This window comes from Leiobunum rupestre, chromosome 10 (assembly GCF_980474605.1).
Source record: "Leiobunum rupestre chromosome 10, qqLeiRupe1.1.hap1, whole genome shotgun sequence".
Taxonomy (NCBI): Eukaryota; Metazoa; Arthropoda; class Arachnida; order Opiliones; family Sclerosomatidae; genus Leiobunum; species Leiobunum rupestre.
Genome location: NC_143393.1, coordinates 10,872,369 through 10,878,310, shown reverse-complemented (window position 1 = coordinate 10,878,310; position 5,942 = coordinate 10,872,369).

Below are 5,942 nucleotides of genomic sequence, written 5' to 3'. Positions count from 1 at the left end.
TTAATTAATTTAGCGGACTCAACGGGCGAAAATTAAACGTTATCCTTTAAGAGAAAGCTTTGTTTATTCTGGAAGATTAAACGATAAAAAAGGGCTGTGGTCGATGAGAGAATACACAATTGAACACTGAAAAATTGTATTCGGTGTGTTGCCGCAGAAGTAAAATTTAATTTTGTACAATGTGAGCAAATTTATCTAATATATATTAAGTCTGGGCATTTTGTGAATATTCAATCTCAGCTCACAAGCCGCTCATGCTAGTTCCTGACATATTTGTATCTCCCGCTCTTCCCATGAGCGGCTTAGATAATGTATCTCTTTCATATCCGCTCGCATCAAACGAGCTTATGCTTATTGATAGCTCATCTCTTTTCATCTTTAAATTTTGTAAAGAAAGCGACTGCTCTATCATTCGTTCATTTTCGAACTGCATGTTGATAATGCTCTCCTGCACTCAGCTCAAAGAAAATATTATTAATTTCACTCGTCTCATCAAACAGGTCAACGCACGTAGACCACTGAATTAGTTAATTAAAAGCACTAAAAACCTAAACTAATTCCATCATATTAACTATTTAATCAACAAAATAAATTCTAGAGACCCCAAATAAATACTCTAAATACACGTTTTTTGGTAATTTTTATTCGCTCGTCTCAGTTTGTTGAGATTTAAATCTATGACTAAATGCAGTGCCCATCACTAAGGTCCGCTCATTTAATCAAGCTAAAAATTTATGTTCTCGATCGTCTCACTCATTATTAACTAAATATTGAGGCAGCTCCACTCTCCTCTCGATTATTTAAAAGTTAGCGCTCATTCTGACTCCAAACGCTGAAAAACCTCTCTAAAATGAGTGGAACGCGCCCATCACTGATTCAGAATCACGATATATGAATGAAAAAGTCACAGGTTTGTGCTTTTATCGGGTAGGTAGATTTCAGTTCTACGGAACCAATGAGATAACAGGCTGATATTAAAAGAACGAAATAACTCTTCGCCAACAATAGTCATTTAATGATGGCACGCCAAACGAGACAGAATTCGAAAATTCACAATGATTACGTCGAAAATTTGACGCAACTCGAAAACGAAACAAAATTCGATATTTCACAATGAATATGTCGAAATTTAAACCAAACTAGAAAACGCCCACAATTTCAAACTTCTTTATACTTGCAGTTTATTATACTGGAAATTTGGTATTCTTGAATATTATTATACTGGAAATTTGGTATTCTTGAAGATTGTTATATTGGAAATTTAGTATACTTAAAGTTAATTTTACTGGAAATTTAGTATAACCTAAAAATGTTTTACTTTTATTAACAGAGAGACACGCATGGATTTTATAAAATTATTTAATCAATAATTGGGGTGTAAAGAGCCCACAATTTTACTAACAACTGAGCTTTCGACCCGCTTGCCTTCGTCAGAAGTTTATTATTCTGGAAATTTAGTATGCTAAAAGTTTATTATACTGCAAATTCAGTATGCTTAAAGTTTATTACACTGGAAATTTAGAATCCATAAATTTTAGAATCCTCGAAATTTTGAATCTTCAAAATTTAGTACGCTCGAAATTTAGTACGCTCGAAATTTAGTACGCTCGAAATTTAGTACGCTCGAAATTTAGTACCCTCGAAATTTAGTACGCTCGAAATTTAGTACGCTCGAAATTTAGTACGCTCGAAATTTAGTACCCTTGAAATTTAGTACGCTCGAAATTTAGTACGCTCGAAATTTAGTACGCTCGAAATTTAGTACCCTCGAAATTTAGTACGCTCGAAATTTAGTACGCTCGAAATTTAGTACGCTCGAAATTTAGTACCCTTGAAATTTAGTACGCTCGAAATTTAGTACCCTCGAAATTTAGTACCCTTGAAATTTAGTACCCTTGAAATTTAGTACGCTCGAAATTTAGTACCCTCGAAATTTAGTACCCTCGAAATTTAGTACCCTCGAAATTTAGTACCCTCGAAATTTAGTACCCTCGAAATTTAGTACGCTCGAAATTTAGTACCCTTGAAATTTAGTACCCTCGAAATTTAGTGCGCTCGAAATTTAGTGCGCTCGAAATTTAGTGCGCTCGAAATTTAGTGCGCTCGAAATTTAGTGCGCTCGAAATTTAGTACGCTCGAAATTTAGTGCGCTCGAAATTTAGTGCGCTCGAAATTTAGGGCGCTCGAAATTTAGTGCGCTCGAAATTTAGTGCGCTCGAAATTTAGTGCGCTCGAAATTTAGTGCGCTCGAAATTTAGTGCGCTCGAATATAGTGCGCTCGAATATAGTGCGCTCGAAATTTAGTACGCTCGAAATTTAGTGCGCTCGAAATTTAGTGCGCTCGAAATTTAGTGCGCTCGAAATTTAGTGCGCTCGAAATTTAGTGCGCTCGAAATTTAGTACGCTCGAAATTTAGTGCGCTCGAAATTTAGTGCGCTCGAAATTTAGTACGCTCGAAATTTAGTGCGCTCGAAATTTAGTGCGCTCGAAATTTAGTGCGCTCGAAATTTAGTACGCTCGAAATTTAGTGCGCTCGAAATTTAGTGCGCTCGAAATTTAGTGCGCTCGAAATTTAGTGCGCTCGAAATTTAGTGCGCTCGAAATTTAGTGCGCTCGAAATTTAGTGCGCTCGAAATTTAGTGCGCTCGAAATTTAGTGCGCTCGAAATTTAGTACCCTCGAAATTTAGTGCGCACGAAATTTAGTGCGCTCGAAATTTAGTGCGCTCGAAATTTAGTGCGCTCGAAATTTAGTGCGCTCGAAATTTAGTGCGCTCGAAATTTAGTGCGCTCGAAATTTAGTACGCTCGAAATTTAGTGCGCTCGAAATTTAGTGCGCTCGAAATTTAGTGCGCTCGAAATTTAGTGCGCTCGAAATTTAGTGCGCTCGAAATTTAGTGCGCTCGAAATTTAGTGCGCTCGAAATTTAGTGCGCTCGAAATTTAGTGCGCTCGAAATTTAGTGCGCTCGAAATTTAGTGCGCTCGAAATTTAGTGCGCTCGAAATTTAGTGCGCTCGAAATTTAGTGCGTTCGAAATTTAGTGCGTTCGAAATTTAGTACCCTCGAAATTTAGTGCGCACGAAATTTAGTGCGCTCGAAATTTAGTGCGCTCGAAATTTAGTGCGCTCGAAATTTAGTGCGCTCGAAATTTAGTGCGCTCGAAATTTAGTACGCTCGAAATTTAGTGCGCTCGAAATTTAGTGCGCTCGAAATTTAGTGCGCTCGAAATTTAGTGCGCTCGAAATTTAGTGCGCTCGAAATTTAGTGCGCTCGAAATTTAGTGCGCTCGAAATTTAGTGCGCTCGAAATTTAGTGCGCTCGAATATAGTGCGCTCGAATATAGTGCGCTCGAAATTTAGTACGCTCGAAATTTAGTGCGCTCGAAATTTAGTGCGCTCGAAATTTAGTGCGCTCGAAATTTAGTGCGCTCGAAATTTAGTGCGCTCGAAATTTAGTACCCTCGAAAATTAGTATCCTCGAAAATTAGTATCCTCGAAAATTAGATATGTGTTGATATTGCAAACTTGGCAAGCAATATGATATTCTGGGGTACAAAGTAGGTTAAGGGTGGACAACAGTCTTGCCGAATGGGTTCAATGTGCTGCTCATTGCATGAACTTAGTTGGAGTGTTGCTTAGAAGTAGTAAGTTTTTCGGATATTTTGCATAGGTACTTTAATTTTTAAAGTTTAAAATTAATTTTTTTAAATTTTTTCAGTTTTTTTATAAATGTACTTCCCTGTCTAAAAAAGACCTCATTTGGGGAAAGTAAATTAACATTCAATCATTCATTGATTGGTCTTTTTGGTTGAATAACACCAAACAAAATATCGGTGTTTTAAAACGTTTATCAGATACAAGATGGTGGGGAAAGATTAAGGCTGTTAACGCTTTTTTTCATAATTACTCTGAAATTCGGCAAGCATTGTTAGAAATAACAGAAAGTGAACGACGACCACCATCAGCTGTTCATGATCTCTGATAAAAAAACTTGATTAGTTGTAGATAGCGTTAATGGAAAGATTTATTACAAAATATTTATATTATCAAAATAGCTTTACAATTACCAGGAATTGAACTTTCTACAATTTAAAATTGTACGATAGTCTTTTACATCATTTACCAGTTTGCACGCGATATATTTGATATATTTGAAATTGTAGTTAGAGGACTTACATTATCCGACTACAATGAAAGTAGCAAACGCTAAAAGAAAAAAAACCGCTTTGCATTTAATTTGGAGTGCCCTCAGTCATATTTTTTAAATTTAAAACAGTTGTAATTAGAGACGAGTCGGGCCCACATTTTTCCGACCCGACCCGACGCGAAAAACGTAAAAATAAATTTTGCCCGATCCGACCCGACGCGAAAAACGTAAAAATAAATTTTGCCCGATCCGACCCGGCGCGAAAAACGTAAAAATAAATTTTGCCCGATCCGACCCGGCACGAAAAACGTAAAAATAAATTTTGCCCGATCCGACCCGACCCGAAAAACGTTAAAATAAATTTTGCCCGATCCGACCCGACGCGAAAAACGTAAAAGTAAATTTTGCCCGATCCGACCCGACCCGAAATAATTAAATTAAAATTTTGCCCGACACGACCCGACCCGAAATTTTTAAAATTAAATTTAGCCCGACCCGACCCTACCCGTAAAAAATGAAAATAATTTTTGCCCGACCCGACCCGATAAATTAAAAAATCGATTTTGCCCGGCCCGGCCCGAAAACCCGACCCGACCAGGAAACCCGATAAGACCCGAAGAACCGCCGCAACCCATAACATGAAGCATTTTTTTATTTTATTATATAGTGTAGATGTAGATATGCAATATAAAAAATAACAAGAGGCATTTATTTATTTAAACATTTGTGAAGAGCAGTTAGTTGCGAAAGAGTTGAACCTTTTAAATTTGTTCTTCGAGGACCAAGTGTCAGTCCCGTGCTGGAAAATACACTCTAGTTGTAATTCTTAAATTCTTAATAAATTTGCAACGACGCATACTTCATTGTACCAAAGATAATTTAAACTCGTACCGTAGATTCGAATACTGAGAGCTTTCCCATTGACGGTTTTGTTACGAAGCATTTACCCTTTTCCGGCACGTGACCTCAGAAAAATCGGGCTCCATCGGTTGTGGCACAGCCAACTTCGATCACGCGCTGCCGCGATAGCGCGTGATCGAAGTTGGCCGTGGTTGCGATAAGGCGCAAACCATGGAGCGAATTTTTTCTGAGTTCCGGCGGGAAGTGGGTAAACGCTATCGGCAACGCGCGAGAGAGTGATTTCGAATCTAGGGTACGAGTTTAAATTATCTTTGATGGTACCAAGGAACGCTATATCTTCCTTGCGTTCTCCTTGCGTGGGGTGCTCCTAGATGGTAGTATAAACGTAGCATCATGAAAGATCCATCGTTGCAAATTTATGTTTTATTTATTAACCTTGGCTAAAAAAGACAACGTGTATGAGTACTAATTCTTGTTTATGTATAATTCATTATAGGTTTAAAAGGTGAAACCAACAAATTTGAAATTCATTAAGAAGAAAATCAACACGGTCCATTGTATCGCGGCTTAAAGTCTTATTTTTTTCTACCAAAAGAACCATTTAACATTTTTTATGATGAAAAAAAACCCTCGCATCTGCTTCCAAAATTTAAAAGTTATGTATTGCTGTTTTAAAAACATGATCCTAATAAAACTGAAAATGTGATGAATGAAGTTAACAAAGCTCTTAGCCAAAATTAAATTTTAACTCCCCAAAACGCTCGCCCCAGAACTTAAATTTTTAGCGAACTCGTAGTTTTGCATGCAGATCAAAGGATAATTTTTTAGATGAAATTTGTCAGCATTATTTCAGCTCAAATATCTCAAAAGAAGGATTATATATTTTGGTAGGTGGACATGGACTAACTGGGAAAGGTTTCGTGATAAAACTTTTAG